At 32.7% G+C, this 18,979-nt stretch overlaps 1 long non-coding RNA gene and 1 other non-coding gene across 2 annotated transcripts; both read left to right on the forward strand.

Annotated features, from left to right (window-relative positions):
* The first annotated feature begins 9,106 nt into the window (after positions 1-9,106).
* On the forward strand, positions 9,107-10,815 carry LOC105321535 (uncharacterized). The gene is made up of 3 exons (XR_010714567.1): positions 9,107-9,247; positions 9,486-9,500; positions 10,615-10,815. It is a non-coding gene; the product is annotated as an uncharacterized protein (transcript).
* A 4,200-nt stretch (positions 10,816-15,015) lies between these two features.
* On the forward strand, positions 15,016-16,179 carry LOC105321534 (uncharacterized). The gene is made up of 3 exons (XR_898980.4): positions 15,016-15,189; positions 15,421-15,441; positions 15,912-16,179. It is a non-coding gene; the product is annotated as an uncharacterized lncRNA (long non-coding RNA).
* Positions 16,180-18,979: the final 2,800 nt, after the last annotated feature.

Consider the following 18,979-nt stretch of genomic DNA (forward strand, 5'->3'; position numbering starts at 1 on the left):
TGCTGATAATTTTACAACTGACCCTCAAATTTCATTTGATCAGTAGAAATGCTTTCCTAAAGCATTCTAAATAATGAAAACAGAAAAATAGAATTTGACCAAAACCGTGACCATGCCCCTTTAACAATTACATATATCTATGGTGTTCCGATAGGGCCACTTCGACCTTAGGGCGAAGATGCGAAGTTGCAAAGTGCGAAGGCGAAGGAGCAAAAGTGCGAAGATGCGACGACGAAGCGCGAAGAAGCAACTTAAAGTGCGAAGGTGCAAACTCGAAGGAGCGTACTACTATCGCTCCTTCCCAACTTCGCACTCTGGCCGTCGCATCTTCGCACTTTCGCCTTCGCCTTTTTTTGATTGCATTCAGCAAGTCTCGGTCGAATACATAGAATTTAATGCAGGCACCGTACTCACCAAGGTTTTCCGATTAATCCAGGCCATTATTGGTACGCATGCGCTAGGCCTTCGCGCTCACTATGAATGTTTATAAATATTTTAATGTGTACATGTGACATATGTTCACCAGTGCTGGCTATGCCTAATCATTATCTACTCCACACAAAATTTAATGTCCGCCATAATGTATACATAGGCACTTCCAGACTCCTGTCACTTAAATTACCAGCCGTCTGTTTACCATGGACGAAACACAGTAACATTCTAATTTCATTATGCGAGACTACATGCTCATGCATGGATCTAGAGGGGGAGAGGGGGTCCGTCCCCCCGGAAAATTCAATATTAATAATTTCACGCAGTAAAAGGGAAGAGGGGGTCCGGAACCTATCCCCCTGGATAATTTAAATTTATTAATTTTATAAAAATAAAATTTCCAAAATATCCTTCGAAACCCTTTAAACGATAGAGAGCTCCGCAGTTATAAAACATAGGTAATCACAGATTACATAACTCACCGAGACGAGGCATCACGTACCTTTATGAGGCATCACCTTTATGAGACCACCTTTATCATATGATATGAAAACCATCCTTTATGATCTTGGATATTCATGGATTCTGTTTTGACACAAAATCGTATATCATCTGTTAAAAAACTGTGTGATAATCATATGTTCATATGTTAATAATAAAATAATATAAAATTAAAATTGCATCCTATCATACAATATATATCATATAATACCATAAAATACCGTAAAAAAATTGTGAGATATAATATTGTTACATATGATATGACATTGTATTGTGTTATACATTATTGTATTTGATCAAATAATACAATGTCATATAATAACATGAAATACCGTAAAAAAATTGTGAGATATGATAATGTAACGTATGATATGACATTGTATTGTGTTATACATTATTCTATTTGATCAAATAATACAATATCATAAAACATAATACAATATAGTATTATATCATATTGCAATAATACATCTTAACATTGAAACATATGATATTATATTGTATAATATAGTATGATATTGTATTGTATGATACTGTATCATATTTGATGCATAATATGATATGGTATTACATGATACAATATAATTTGATACAACATTGTATCATATCAAATGATACAATATCATGGTGTAAGCCTTCCGTCTTACGGATCCAATTGAGGGTCAGCTCAAACTTAGTGATGACAAGTCCAGTATTTCTTTCTCAAGCGGTTTTATTAAGCGTGATCGTATAGTTACAATTACATCAGCTAATAGCAGCCCAAATCAGGAGTCTGCACAATCTCATTTCATATGGGTATATCTAAGGTTTTACTTATGATGGACAGTTTTGACTAGTTCGACCCATATACGACGATCATGAGTGAACATTTAGTGTTCGAAATTAAGATTAATAGTTTATTTCTAAATAAAGTAACAAAACCGTCAAAACTGCCAATCAAAGAGTCTGGATGCAGGATGTGAGTCTCCGAGTCCTGGGTCTCGGAGTCCCCCACCTAGTATGAGGCATCACTTACTCACAATACGTTCATTCATACACGGCATAAAAGGTTACAAAGGTTAATATATAGAATACACAATACATGACTCAATATAGAGTACTAGAGCTATCGTTGCAGACACAGAATCGCCAAATATGTCACATGTTGTTAAACTCTCAATTTGGATATTATTATGCCCGTATTATGCACCTGTTTTCATAACATCATTTAGGAATACTACGCATTGCTACAAGAGTCACAGAGTTCATTCTGTCAATTATCATTAACACTATTCAGTGCGCAGCACCTAGTTACACATAAGTATCATAGTGATCATTATGTAATACTAACAACTCAAGGTCATAGCATGGCTATCTGTTTACAATGAGATTAATGAAATATTATATAATACAACATCATAAAATACAAATTTCATGTGATATGATGATATATCATATCAACCAATATCATATGTAATAGTATCATGTAATTAAATAATTAATCAATAATACAATATAATATTATACAATACTGTATCATAATATACAATACTGTACATACCAATATCATGATACAATATCATATCATAAAATATAGAAAAAAATTGAAACAATATTATATCGTATCATATAACGTTTTACAATATATCATATGGTATTATATTCATGTTTCATATCATGCAATACTATTTCATAGGAATTATGTTATATCATTTAACAACAACCACATCTATCAACAAGCAGGTTTGAGTGAGGAAGGAGATTTCTTTAGCATCTTTGATAATGGAGATCAAGCTCTGCATCTGAAGCAACCTCTGCGTTTCATTTATAATTTAATTAAATCAACTATGCAAGCTATCATCTATAAAACATGTGACCTGTTCCAAAAAACTAAACCTCATCAAGCATCCAAAACCTATGGTTCAGATTCAGCACTCAAGCCTGTCAAGTGCATCAGTATACATAATACGCACCATCCATGCAAGTTTTGTGAAGTTAGGACCAGTTATAACTAAGATATCATCATCAGAGGGCACCAGCAATTAAAATTGTTACCTCCTCCAGCATCCCTAACCTATGGCTCTGATTCAGCATCCATGCCTGTCAGGTGCATCTGTATCATAAGACACACCATCCATTCAGGTTAGGTGAAGTTAGGACATGCAATAACAAAAATATATTTTTTAGCATCCTTGATAATGGAGATCAAGCTCTGCATCTGAAGCTACCTCTGCTATTCATTCATATTACAGTTAAATCAACTATGCACGTTTGAAATAGTACACTATTATCTATTAAACATGTGACCTGTTCCAAAAAACTTAACATTATCCAGCATCCGAAACCTATGGCTCAGACTCAGTATTTAAGCCTGTCAGGTGCATCAGTATCATAACACGCACCATCTATGGAAATCTGGTGAAGTTAGGACAGGTAATAACAAAGATATCATCATCAGAGGGCACCTGTTTCAAAAACTTTAACCAGCTCTTAAAACCTTAACCTCCTCCAGCATCCGAAACTTGTGGTTCAGATTCAGCATTCAAGCCTGTCAGGTGCATCAGTATCATAATACGCACCATCCATGCAAGTTTATTGAAGTTAGGACCAGTAGTAACTAAGATATAATCATCAGAGGGCACCTGCAACAAAAACTTTAACCAGCTCTAAAAACCTTAACCTCCTCCAGCATCCGAAACCTATAGCTCATATTCAGCACTCAAGCCTGTCTGGTGCATCAGTATCATAAGACACACCATCCATGCAAGTTTGGTGAAGTACGGACCAGCTGTAACTTGGATATTGCTATCAAAGGGCACCTGCAACAAAAACTTTAACCTGCTCCAAAAACCTTAAACTTCTCAAGCATCTAAAAGTTAGGAACCAGATTCAGTATGTCCAGATGCATCATCCATGCAAGTTTGGTGAAGATAGGACAAGTAAACGTTTGGATACAGGACCTGCAACAAAAACTTTAACAAGCTCCGGACGCCGACGCCGCGGGTATAGTATAAGCTCCCCTTGACTTCGTCTCGGTGAGCTAAAAGGGCGAAAGCGCGAAGATTCGAAGGCGAGAGTGCGAAGTTGCAAAGGCGAAAAAGCGATAGTAGTATCACTTCTTCGCCTTCGCAACTTAGCACTTTCGTCTTCGCATCTTCGCGCTTCGCCGTCGCATCTTCTATTTCTTCATATTGATCATGAATTCTACTTGCATTGAGGATTTGTTGCAACCACTATTGAAATAAAACCACTGTTGAAATAAATTATTTCAATAGTGGTTGGGGATGTATTTTGTTTGAAGAATCACTTTGCAACCACTATTGAAATACAACCACTATTGAAATAAATTATTTAAATAGTGATAAAGGATGTATTCCACTATTTCAAACTGCTGGGTATGCAAGTGCATAACCTATAATTAATGATGAAACCAAACTTATGAAAAGTTTACTCCACTGTTAGGCATTATAACCAAGCTGAAGTTAGTAGGCACTGACAGCAGCCATTACGCCAGTAGAGGTTAACGGCCAATAAGGAAAATCGTCAAAGTACTGAGAGTACTCGTACATAAAATATATTTTACTTTATCGTCGGCATACTTTAGTAAGTTTGATTAATATCAAGATGATTAATGCATCAATAGTGTGTATGAGCATTGGTAACTTTGGATACAATAAAGATCGTGTGATCAAAATCAAGGGGGATATACATGTAAACCCCTAACATGGACCCTAACATCTTATCAACGCTTTAAGAAACAATCTTTTCTTATTATAATCGATCAGTGCTTATTATCTATTAAGATTTACTATAGTCAGGTACTTTTCACACATTTGCTCTAAAAGAATAAAGTCTATTCATGATCACAAATACAACACTACAACAAATGTTTAGAATATTGATGTTCATGTATTAAGTAGAAGAAAACAAAACTAACGCAAAATGATTTTTTAAAAATCACTTTCCCCAAGAAATGTCCTACGTTACCTGCCCCCTTAGTCTTTTTCCATAAAGATATATACATGTATCATTCTTCGATTGACAATTCATTCACCAATGAATATTGCTTATATTATTACAACAATTATTCTTTCATGATTATTGTTCGTTAATTATCACACAATATCCTCATTGCGTATGAATTTTTCTTTATTTGCGTCATTTCCCGCCGTTTGTCGACGAGAGAAGTGACGTGACTGTTAACAATCAATTTCTGGCAATGTAAGAGTGTTTTGCGTGTGCTTGCTACAGCAGTTGCAACGTAATTGATGACAAACGACACGCAGTATTCTGATACACGAACGATCACGCACGATACACGGACGTTCACAAACTTACTGAATTTCCACGATACACCAACAAAAACGATAAAACACACAACCGAACGATTCTACGCCATTAAACACGCAAAATCAGAATTAATTTTTAAGATTAGAATTAAGGAAACGTATTGCTTTAATTTGTATTGCTTTATGTTTGTGTTTTATTGAAAAGCGGCATGTACAGTAGGCATGTACTGTTTTATATTTTAACACTTCCAAACAAAAAAATATAGGATTCATACACAAAGTAATTTTTTTTGTCTCCATAACGAATAATAACTTAAGTGTAAATGAAATGAAGATAATGCATAAACTACACGAAATTATTTACATACATGTACGAGTTGACTGTTTGTGTAATCAAATTCCCTTACGTACGATTTGATTATGCGGGATAGAGGTAAATTTATTACCTTGTTACAAAGAATTTCGATTTTCCACATCCAATATTTTCATTATTTACAGTACATAATTGATTTATTTCTATTTATTCTAAATTTTAAAGTGTTTATAGAAATTTTATTTCAAACAAATGTTTAAACAATGTACCAGATAGGAATGTGCATCGTATTCTCATGAAAGAAAAAAACGTTGGGAATACTCGTTTAGATTAAAACGGGGAATGGGTAAGCTTGGCAGCTTTCATTCAACGTGTCGCTCTTGCTGATTAAAATTATGTGTCAAGACACAATGGATGCTTGATATACGCTGATTATGAAATTATGCAAAACTAACTCGACCGAACAAAGGATTGATTGAGCTGTGGAAAGTCTTGCTAAATGTATTTAACGACGAAAGAGAGAATGAATGTTAACAACTGTCAATGTTCTTCTATAAAAAAAAAAAGTTAAAAATTCACATTGTATTACAAAAACTACTTGTCGTTGTTTTAAGAATAAATCCTGAAATTCCGTAAAAAAGTTACAAAACGAAAAAACCGCACGATCACGCACGAACACGCACGGTAAAAAACGCAAACTAATTTCCGTGATACACGCACGACCCCGCACGTTACACGAACGATCACCCACGTTACACGAACTATTTAACACGATTGACTTGTCAACAATAACGTTGTTACCACTGTACGGATATGAAAAACTATATACAGCGATTTATTTACAAGTGTTTACAAGTTCGGTGTTTATAACTTCAAAATCAGTAGAACAGAGTGAAAAATTAAGAAATTTCAAAGTCATATCTTGGATACGGGGTAACCAATTTCTATTCATGTTTACGGGGGGGGGGGGGGGGGGGGTATCATTTTTCTTCATGTTTAACATGAACATAAAAAACATTCGCTATTTATGATGTCCTTCCAACCTTAGATCTAGAACAGTAAATAACGACATAATTTAAATGTACCATGTCACACTCAATTCGTTGGAGAAACAATAAGTAGACTAGTATCTAATCTATACAAGCTGTGTTGTTTAAAGGTATTTTGGAAATTACACCTTTCCCACATCAATGATGCTCAATTAAGAAATTGACAAAAGCGGTAACAGGTTGACGAAAAAATTACAAAATATTCTACAGAAAACTTTACTTGATAACTAACTTTATATTTTTTTATTCTATGTCGTATGTACCCATTGGAAATTCGTCATGTGTGTTTTCAGTTACGATGTTAAATCTTTAAAACGTTAAAGCAAGTGCAATGACAGTGCATCGTTTCAGCAAAAACAAGTTGTAAGAATTAAACATGCATTGTCGAATCTTATATTTGAAAAGAGGAATGCCGAAGGAATTTTTTTTTGTTAATTATGTTACACCATCCCAGTATTCTGTAGTGATGTCTCTAACATAGACATTTGACAATCTTAATATTTGTATACAACAGGATTACTGCCCACGTTATAGTAAAGCACCGCTCTCTCGCTTCCGGATATATATCATGCACTTAAAAATTTTGGACCCAATCAAAATATTTCTAGAAAATATTTTTAATTTTTAAAATCCGCCTTGATTGTTGGATTAACCTCCTTAATGCATTTTATAATTTTTAATGTTTGATTATAATATCTTTGTATTAACAGTCAGGGAGAGAACAGAATCAAGACACTAGTATTTTCACGCAAGTTTAGCAAAGGCAAGTGTTGTGAAATATATAAAATATATTTCAAGTGTAAAATACTAGCAATATGAATCCGAAACAATATAATTGTAAAACAATATATCCAAAAACACGAACTAATGTGGGAAATTTTGGGAATTTTTTATTTATTTAACCGTTGAAAATCTTTAAAACCTTTCTGATTAAATAGCTAGTTAACACTTGACCAAAATTAGGTGTTCACCCAATATATATTTATAATAAGGCATTAACACATTGGTTTGTTTTGTCGTTGGGGCTACTGATTTTCATCAAATAAAGTAGTTATATAAGAACGATGTAGTAGTTTTGGCATCTGGTTGCGACTGGAGTTCTGTGCCTTTGCACGAACACTTCCGGTTTGGTGGAATTTCACGCAGAGCTTTCGGATTTTTGTTGATTGTCAATAGAAATGACGATAACATTAAAAAATCATGTTAAAATAACTTTATGTTCTAATTCGTCAGATTCGGGCAGAAACAAGCCAGTTCAAATTTTTTTTACATTCTTATCCTCAAATGTACAAGATGGCCACACATGCATCCCCCTTAACCGAACATAAATAATCTATAAAATAAATGAACCCAGTGTGTAGGTACAGAAGAGCTTTCAAGAGTGCAGTTTACTGAGTATTACATGTAAGAGTTAATGTACACAAATATCTTCTGGTATATCCTCAATTCTCTGCAATAATGAGGAAAATGTTAATAACAATAAAATGGTACATGAAAACAAGTATGGATGGATGGGTGGAAGGGGGCCACGTCTTACTGCACGAAGAGAGGGAGCATTCGAATGGCGCTAAATTCTTTACTCACTCAACACGAGAAGTTGCACTTCTCTAATCTAAATACCGGTATAACAGGTAAAATACTTAATATAAAAACCGATCAAATTTGGTTTACGGTTATAAATAAACAAAACCATGTGTTCGATAGACACGGGTGTCATCTTACCTATAATAAATAAATTTTTATACGATTAGCCAAATAATCGAAAAATGTCGATGATGAAATAAACAGTAAATTTAAAGAGAGTACAACTTTACGTAAAAACAGTTCAGACACCAACATTCAAACGGGTCAGAGTTTTTTCGCAATGGTAGTTCGGCATTTTAGACTATTAATTAAAACTAACAATTATTGCAAAATGCTGTCATTAATATGACGCATACCCTGAAAAAATTTCTTGTTTTGAAGTTCCTTCACGCTTTATTGATTTCAATCAATATTGTTTTATCTGTGCTATCGTTGAGAATACGTATATCGAGTACGAAGAGTTGAAAATTTCATTTTATAGTACAAAATACGTGCAAAATGTCCGTTTCTAATCTATTGAAGATCTTAGACTCCGCTCAAATAATTTTCAAATAAAACCATATACCATTACGGAGTTTTATAAATGTATTAATTCAAAAGGTAAAAATAATGAACCGGTGGTTGTTTTAAGATTAAGAACACTGTTAACATTTAAAAATTTCTTTCACAGTAATTTTATAATAATTTTATACAATTTTTTTATTACATTCCTTTGACTTTATACCTCACACTCATTTTTTTCTTTCATAGAATTATCACTAAAAAACATTATTGTTTCCAACTTTTCATCTGCTACATAATTTTACCTGTATCTTCTATAACACAGATGATACGGGATATATGTTTTTTAAGTTTTATTACAAAAGAAGTATCGATAAACATGAACCATAAATAATGAAATAAATGTGGCATAATTCATTTGTCGTAAGTCTTGAATATAACTGGATAAAACTGTTACCTGTTGATTGATTTACTCGATTATTTTTTTACTATAAATATGACCGTTTCATACCATAACTAATTAAACTATAGCAATACCCTTGCATTCAAGATGTGGAAGATTTTGGTTCTCCTTGTCGTATTGGTGGTCGCCGTTCAAGGTAATGTCTTTGCTTCGATTTGAATTTTAAAAAGAAATTATTATTTTTTTATAAATAAAAAAAAGTATTTTCTTTAATTAATGACATGCTTTGATTTAAAAGAAAATACATAGAATAATGTAGAAAGCATTTAGCCGTTAATTATATAAATTGTTTTTTCCACGATAAGAACTTTTCTGTTTTCATATTTGAAGCCTTAAAAACTCTATTTTGTTTATATCTTACATTTACCTTTCAGATACGGAAGGACATCGTAAGTAAATTAAATTTAGAAATACAATCAAATTTATTATACGATAACACAAACAATCAAATTAAAAACATACCTGTTGATATTAAAATTACGAACAAATATGCAAAGTATGTGTAGGGAAGGTACTAAAATTTTTATTAAGTATATAATACGACTATTTGCCCCCCCCCCCCCCCCCCCGTCCCCTGCAGAGGGCGTTGGTTATAAATTGATTTTGTTTACATAAAAGAAAAGCGTTTCTCTTTATGTAATATATATGGTTTGATTAGCACATGTTTTAAAAACTCTATGGGTAAAAAATTGCTACCAAAATTGATTCGCGGAAAAAGGTTTATAATCCCTTTCAAGGAAACTGCTATAAAACTCTTTAGCAGGAATGATATAGTTTGGTAAGATACGGTAAATTTACCGCAGTTATCTTAAAAGAGTATTATCGTTTTAACAGTCCCTACAAGTAAAATGTTATAATCATTGACCAAATCATAGCGTATATGTCTTTATTTTGGAAACGTTATCTGCATGGTGACATGTAGTGAAAGTCTTTCAATTTGACTTATGGTTAAGACCAAAAAAGTACTGATTGACTTAAGATGGCGACACCAGTTGACTTGGTTTTACTAGACTGTGGCGCGTGTAGATGCGAACAGTTGGACTTTGACGTTTTGGTCCATCGTTCGTAAGCGTGATACGTCTATAAGAGACGGACCATCAGATTTGACGTGACTATCCATTGTCTGGAAAGGTTGAAAATTTACACATAAATGCTTTGACTAAAGACTGATAAAAGCATGATTGTAGTGTCTGATATTTATACAGCATAAGTATATGTAATTTGCGTACGCTACAATAAGACGCGCAAGCAAAACATGTTTTAAAATGCTTTTGGCGATAATTTGTAGTTTTGTAAAATATATGTCAGTTCTAAAAATAATTTGTTTCATATTTTGAACTAGATAGAAGATATTGTACGTAAATGTACAAATGTGCAAATTTTTACCAATGTAGTACAAAAATAAATTTTCTTTATCGGAATGTTTTTGATAAGATTAATTTTCAAGTGCATATTTCGCATAACAAAGGCAAATATAACATTGATTCTTTAATTAATATACAGGATATCATCATCACGTACATCATCACCATCGTGGAAAATGGCATCACCCTGGTCACCGTGGATGGCATTTACGATCGCTGGATGAGGATGAACAAAAGTTTTACGAAAACCTAGCAGAGAATGTTGGCAATAAAATTGAATGATGTTGACGTGCCTTTATGAATGTCACTTGTTATGTGCAATAAAAGGCTGAATACACTCTAGGCTCTCTCATTTTTAATAAGGTCATTAATGTTAGTTAATATGTTACGCATATATCAGCAGAGACAATAAAAATAACGTCTCATTTTCCCAAATGCACTTAAAAAAACCACAAAATTTTTAAAAACCTATAAGTGTGTCAAACTTACAAAAAAACACCTCTGTAATGATGTTGAAATATCAAACAGACAGATAACTCTAAACAGGGGTACTCAAGAAACACATGATCAATGTTTGTTGGTCACCTTTGGTCTTACTCGAATATTTTGATGCCATAAGGACTCAGACAAAGACAGAAAAGTTTGGATTAACTTTTTAAAAGCTGTAATGTATGATGTAATTGACATCAGTACACCTAGAGTTATGTTGTCTAACATGAAGCATGGTCGATACAACACTAAATCATATATGTTTTCTGTTTTCATCCTATGGTTATGATATCCCAAACATTGATGTGCGTAATTTGTTGGGATATCCTACTCATTGCATATACATTGAATTTAAAATTTAGCTTTATCGGAAAAAAGATGTCGTATTGATGCATTGAATAAATTTATACACGCTAAATACCAGAATGCACGTTCCCAAAGCTATCTTAGGACTATGGTGCGTCCTAAGTACATCTTAGGATATCTCTTAGTGTTAAGTCTGTTTCTCAAAGCTCTCCTTTATATAGTAACCGTCGTAACTTTGTTATAACTTTAGGATGTCACTTACCTTTGTAAAAACACTTTTTTTTTGGGGGGGGGGGGGGGGGATTGGGACTGTTGTGAAGGTTTTTCTTAAGGCCGGTAGAATAAGGCAGTCTTTTCTTTAGTTCCAGCATTTCCAACAAACCTCCTTCTCCGGGAGGGGGCATAGGCATTTATTCGATCATGTACGTTTATTTCAATATAATTATGTAGAGAGAAGCCCGAACTCCCCCCCCCCCTTTCTGTTTCTACATGCCTGCCTGGGAGCTGACAAAGTAAACAATTTGTTTCTTATTTGTAATTTTTACAGTTGATCACTGTTATTGTTATTGTTATCATTCTTAATTTTTATGACTTCAGTACTGAAAAATAATCCTTAAAAAATTCGTAATGTGAAATAAACTGAATATATTTATGTATTCTCGAGATAGATAACAACTTATTTCTTATTTAACCTGTACGTGTATTATAGATATTGCTGATGAAATGAAAATTGGTTGTGTTTGTAAATGTAACGTTAAATTCTATGAAAAGGTCGTGCTTGATGTATTACTTGAATGGGAAGAGTAAATAATTTTAATTTACACTCAAAGATTGTACGTGTTTTTTAAATAATAATATGCTTGTAAGCCGACAGCTGTCCCAATATATTTTATTTTGCTTTACACAAAGTAGCAGCTATTTGGGTATCTGCTTTTTGTTTGTTCGTTTTTTTTCGGGTTTTTTTAACTACATGTAGATGATTATTGGTCACTGATATAAGCTAGCAAATGTATGTTTCTAAAAATGTATACAAAATAAATTTACTGGTGGTGTGACTATCGTTATGCCGACACGTTTTATTTTCTCTCGCAAAATTTTTAATGATTTATCCCTGCACAGATCTCTCAAATTCACTCTATATAAATTGATGTGAAAAATAAGAATGATTTTAGTGGGTTAGGATATTAACTAACTAAAGACTTTCCTAAGTTAGCGTAGAGCTACATCTTAAAACGTGTCCTAAGTTGATCTTAGGATGTTCCTAACTTTTTTTCCTAGAGACATATACACACACCGTCCCTATTTTAGGAAAGTTTCGTGAACATGCCTGTCGTTCTTAAACCTGCTAAACCTTCTTCTCCGAAGGATGCATGAGGCAGTTGCTACCTACAGAGGTCGCTGGCAACAACCTGCATCTCTCTCCATCTGTCCCTCCCAAGTTCTTAAATTAGTGTCTGTAATAAATTAAATGGAAATGAGGATACAATTTACGGGCAGTTGGAGCAGGTTGTATTATTTACACACATTATGGCGAGACAGACGCATATTGATTGTATACAATGGATTTTTTCTTTAGTAAACAATACTAGAAAATTGTTTTGTATATCTTTTATACGATGTTAACACATTGTATTTTAATTGATCAGGTTGGATAATTGACACAAATTATGGAATGAGACAGTTGAGAAATGTATACAATGGACTTTTTCTAAGTAAACAGTGCTGGAAAATTGGTGCTAGTATATCTTTTATATGATGTTAAAACATTGTAAATTAAAGGAGCAGGTTGTATTATTGACACAAATTATGGGGTGAGACAGTTGAAAAATAAGTAAACAATGCTGGAAAAAATCTTTTATACGATGTTTCATCATTGTTTATTAGAATTTTAATGATATCTAAATGTGTAAGAGCAGTTTACATACTTTAAAAACTTGTGTTCTTTAGGCATGTTCACGAAACTTTCCGAAGATATGACCTAAATGTGTTCCTAAGATATGACTTTTTAATGAGGAAAATAGTTAGGAACATCCTAAAATCAACGTAGGACATGTCTTAGGATTTAGCTCGACGGTAACTAAGGAATATTTTAAGTTAACATATCCTAACTTTCTACAACCATTCTTATTTTTCACATTTATTCATACAAATCGTTTAGGAGGCATTTGTAGAGATAAATCATGAAACATTTTGCCAGAGAAAATTGCACACGTCGGTAGTTAACACAATTGGCCTAAAACCAGTAATTCTAATGTATACATTTTTAAAAATTTACAAATACTTAAATATATATCAGTGTCCAACAACAATCTAGTTAAAAAAAACAAAACCAAAACAAAACAAGAAAAAATATCACCTCCCCCAAAATCCAAATGACATCTTTTTTTTCAAAGAAAATGTGTATAAGGACAGAATTGGCTTAAAGCAAATAATTATTTAAACAACACGTGTGCATTCTTTGAGTGTAAATTAACGTTTGATAAGCTTGTCATTCAAGTATATGTAATACATAAACACGATCTTTTCATAAAATTTAATGTTACATGTAGAAAACACACACGTACAAAAACAACCAATTCCCCTTTAATCTGCAAAATATAGATTACATGTCGAACATATTGAATAAGAAATTCATTGTAAGTTGTATTATATTTTAAAAATACATAAATACAGTTTAGTCAATATTACGAATTTTTAAAGATTATTTTTTGCAGAATGAAGTGATAAAAATTAAGAATGACCACGCATGACTTCTATAAACCGTTGTAAATTTTCTTTCTAGCCAAGGACATTTGAATAATTTACAAAAGTAATCAAAATAAAGAATGTACCTCACTTGGTGTCAATGTAGATATTAGTAAATAATTTTCATTCGCTAAACATGGACAGTATTTGCACCAAAAAACCCAACCAATTTGCTTAATTAGTCAGCTTCTATGCAGGCATGTAGCAACGGGGAAGGGGTTGATCGTTTGGGGTATCTCTCCACATAATTTTGTTAAAATGAACATACATGCATACACCCCCCCCCCCCCAGGTCGTCCCGGATTGAGAATTTGAGATTTGTTAGAAATGCTGGAACTGTGGAAAATGTTGCTTTATTCTACCGGTTTTAAGGAAAAGCTGCACAACAGTCCCAATTTTCCCCAAAAACGTGATTTTACAGCCTTAGGATGGTCTTAGAACAAGGTCAGTGAAGTCTTAAAGTTAGGACAAAGTAATGGCAGTTCCTGAATATTTAGGAGAGCTTCGGGAGCTTCGAGAGACTAAGACGTATCCTAAGATATACCTATGACACACCATAGCCCTAAGATAGCTTCGTGAACATGACTGCTTGTTTTTAAATATTCATGACTGTTACAAAAAAATACCCTGAAAGCATGGTCACGGATTCACTTTTCGAATTTTTCAATTAGGAATGGTACTAATATTTCTGTTTATTTTGTTTATTTTGTCATATTTTTTTATGCTTTACTTTTGTGTCTAAACCAAATAAAATGAAATTTTATTTGATATTTTGTCTTGAACTTAAACATTCAGATTCATTGTAGACAAGTTATTTAAAAAAGAAAAAAAATTACACACACACACAAACAAAAATGCAAAAAAAAGTAACAAAATAAAACAGACAAATAAACAAACATACGTGCAAAAAAAGAAAAACAAAAAAATATGAATTATGCATTACAAAATGAACTAGAAATGTGAAATAATGTTTCCGGCTTTATATTATATCACGTGTCAGATCTGTTTGTTCAGATGGTACTGTTACATTGTGTACACTGTTCGAAGCTTTCGGTATAAATACGACTAATCTACTCGACTGTGCTGTCTACTTTATATGCAGACATTACTTACAAGTACAACAACATGCGGAAGGTCCTGCTTCTCACAATGGCATTTCTTGTCGCCGTTCAAGGTAAATAATAATTTCAAAGCTTTTAACAGAAAAAGAGAATAGTACTTATTACATTTCCTTGTAAATTATAAATCATGAAAATTTACATATATCTTTAACCACGTAATTATGAAATAATGTGTTTTGATGTGGATTCAAGAAACTGACATAAGAGCACATAAGATTACATTTTTGATAAATTCCTACATTCTCGGTTGAATTATTTCACATTTCTTATTATGCTATTTTCAGATACAGAGGGATTGTTGTTTGGTATATGTATGAGACTTGCCAATTAATTGCATTAAAGGAACTAAGGTCAGAGAACTGTCTGCACATTTATAGTAGAAGGACTATCAAAAGCTAATGTATATCAAAGAAGCAATGTGTTTTGCATAGCTGATAAGTGCACGCTGATCTCGTGCGATCAATTCACGCGATCTGATGCTACTTATTTCATTCAAGGTTTGTAGATTTACATCATTTGGCAAAGTGTGAGCCGATGATTAGTAGTACTTTAAATTATTTATGTTTTGTCTGATATTTAATTTGAGATCCGATAGCAGAGGTATAGAAGTTTATCTTTTCACCCAGTCCCTCCAATTAAGTGTTATAAATCGATCAGCTTGTTTGTTTTCATATTATACTATATAGTATTAAGTACAATGTATACTGATGGATTTGTAATGTATGTGAAACTATAGTCGGACCATTAACACAAGTGATTTTGTTTTCATTTAAAGGACACCATTGTCATCATCATCACCATCACCATCATCATCGTCATCATCATCATCATCATCATCATGGATGGCATCTTTACGGAAGATCTTTGGACGAGGGTGAAAGAAAGAACACGTTGACGGGCGATGACATAAAGAAGAAATAGACGCAGTGACACAATAAGGATTTCATGTTATTGTATAATTAAAGGAGGCGTGAAAACCACCGCTTGTCTGTATTGGCGATGTCCTAATTGTAACCAAATAAACATATTTTGAAGCAACAGAATAGGAAATTTTACTTATAACTTAAGAAACAATAATATTCAAGGGATGACTGCTGGTATGTTAGTCAATGTTTGCACATCTCAAATATACATCAACATATAGATATTATTCAGTTGATTTAAATAGAATTTGGACTATAAAAACTTATTCAAAATTACTTAAAAGTGTAATGAGTAAAATTCTGAAGATGCAAAATCTGATGTACTTATATAGTTTGTATCCATTTTTATTTTGTATTCGGATTTCAAGAAGTCGTATTTGGATGCTTTTGAATAAACTTGCTCTCATATCGCGAACAAGATGGTTAATTTTCGTGATCTTTAACCAAAATATTTGAGCAACATAGCACTTTCAATTTTGGTTACAGAACGATCATTTCTTCACGTCCATAAATTACAAATTCTAAAACCTGCAAGGTTTACACGATATTGTTGCAATAAAATTGATGTACGTGAAAATATAAACGATAGGCAGCCCCAGGTGTTGATGAGACAGTTGGTACATTACATATCAAATAGATTTTTTTAAAAATTCCATTGTGTAAACAAGTTTATCTCTAGCTGAAATAAAATAAAAGGCAACATTTTTAATATCGGTAGTTAAGCAGATACATTTATCATTACACAGCATCATCTATTCTGAACAATAAAATTGACGGGCCTTACTAGTAATTATAATACATATTTTATCCTACCGAGTATGATTCCCTCTATTTCTTACGGAAACTTATAATTAATTGACACAGCCAGACAGGAATTGAAATCTACACGCCCTGTTTATCGATTGGAAGAAACCTAAAGAGACCTAAAAAAATCACTTACTGCATGAAATAATCATTATGATGTCAGACTCAAATTCCCATAGGAGACGATTTGGCTGTTTCTTTTAGCTAACGAACTGATGTACATTAACAATAATTTGGTTATTTTTTCTTTCTTTCTTTTTAAGATCAAATTATTTATTTGTCAAAAGAAAGATGTAAATATAAATAAAAAAATGTTTTTGTTGATTCATGCGGGCTATGGAGGTAGCAATTATTACAGAAAAAAAAAATACATAACCCCGTAACGCGCGGCGGGTTACGTACATGTATTTTTTCAGCAATGTCGCCACCTTCAAATTTTGTATGAACACCAAAAAATTATTTCAAGAATATAGCTGTATTTTCCCATCTTTAAAAAAAAAACAAACAAAAAACAAAAAACAACATTAGGAAGGGGTACAGAGACAATTGGAAGTATTTCTCTTCAGCTTATAGAGGATCTGTTGGAATAACATTCCGAAGGGATGCTTATATTCTGTTCACATTATCAGTATGCAGAAATGTTTCGTAGAATAAAAATCCAAATCCTATAATTCAGGATACTTCCTAGGATTTCTGTTCAGCGGCTTTGAAAAATTTCTCGAAATATTCCACAAAAGGTTAAAGTTTCGTTGGCTCTGAATAAAAGGATTGATTGTGCCAGTATTTTTAACACATTTTTCTAGTTTGAAGGCAATTATCATGATTGACCAAAATTATCCACGCTAAAATACCACACTGGACATCCTCTTAAAGGTAATAAACCACCCCACCCCGCCACCCCCCTCTGCTAGAGGTTTCATATTTGTTCTGTTGGTCACTGACTGTGCGGAACGAAGGTTCTGATATTAGCATGTACATGTACCTTTGGATACCATTTAATTGTAGTCTGTAGGCATATAGCCCCGAATTAGAAATTGGATATGATCGTTCTATAAGTCACTTGTTCTCAAACGCTTCCAGGAAAAGCTATAAGTTATTAACTAACACTGCGTTGTGCGAAAAGACTACGTTTATTATCATAGGTTAAACTGAAAAAATTATTTGGAATATCCGAATTGTCTCACTTATATTCATGTGTGCTTGGTTTGTCATTAATATAGTTATCTTTGTATGCCAAGAATATGGAACGCCAAATTAACATATATTCAAATATTTGTACCTATCTTCAAATAATTGTACCTATCTTCAATTAATTGTACCTATCTTCAAATCATTTGAAGATAGGTACAATTGAATTAAAGATAGGTACAATTGAATTAAAGATAGGTGTAAATAATTATACCTATCTCTAAATAATTATACCTAGGTACAAATGAATTATACCTAGGTACAAATGAATTATACCTAGGTACAAATGAATTATACCTAGGTACAAATGAATTATACCTAGGTACAAATGAATTATACCTATCTTCAATTCAATTAAAGATAGGTTCAATTGAATTATACCTATCTCTAATTCTTTTGAAGATAGGTAAAATTCATTTAAAGATAGGTACAATTGATTTGAAGATAGGTTCAATTCAGACATATCTACAAAGGATTTGAAGATAGGTACAATTCAATTATACCTAGGTTCAATTCGTTTTGTGTATTGTTGAAAATAATGAACGCTCCCTTGAAGACATTTCAACATGGAGGGAAACGAGTGTGTGTGTATGTGTGTGTGTGTGCAATATATTTGCAAAAGGCATCATTTACTTATTAAAATATACATGTATATCAATAAGTAAGCCAAAAACATGTATACCCGAATACCCCAAAAGTGACGGAGTTAGGGTAGTGACGTAGTTAGGGTGACTAACGTTATATACCTAAATAAAAAAAACTGGCTTTATTTTTTTCCATAATTTTATCAAAGAATGTATAATTCAGTTGATAATCACTCTATTTATTAAAGCGGTAACAATTATTATAATTTTTTTTTATTTATCGGCTCAATCTTTCGAAAAGTTGACAAAATCATATTTGTGACGTAACGGAAATGACGTACTAT

The sequence above is a fragment of the Magallana gigas genome, chromosome 6, assembly GCF_963853765.1.
Source record: "Magallana gigas chromosome 6, xbMagGiga1.1, whole genome shotgun sequence".
Classification (NCBI taxonomy): Eukaryota; Metazoa; Mollusca; class Bivalvia; order Ostreida; family Ostreidae; genus Magallana; species Magallana gigas.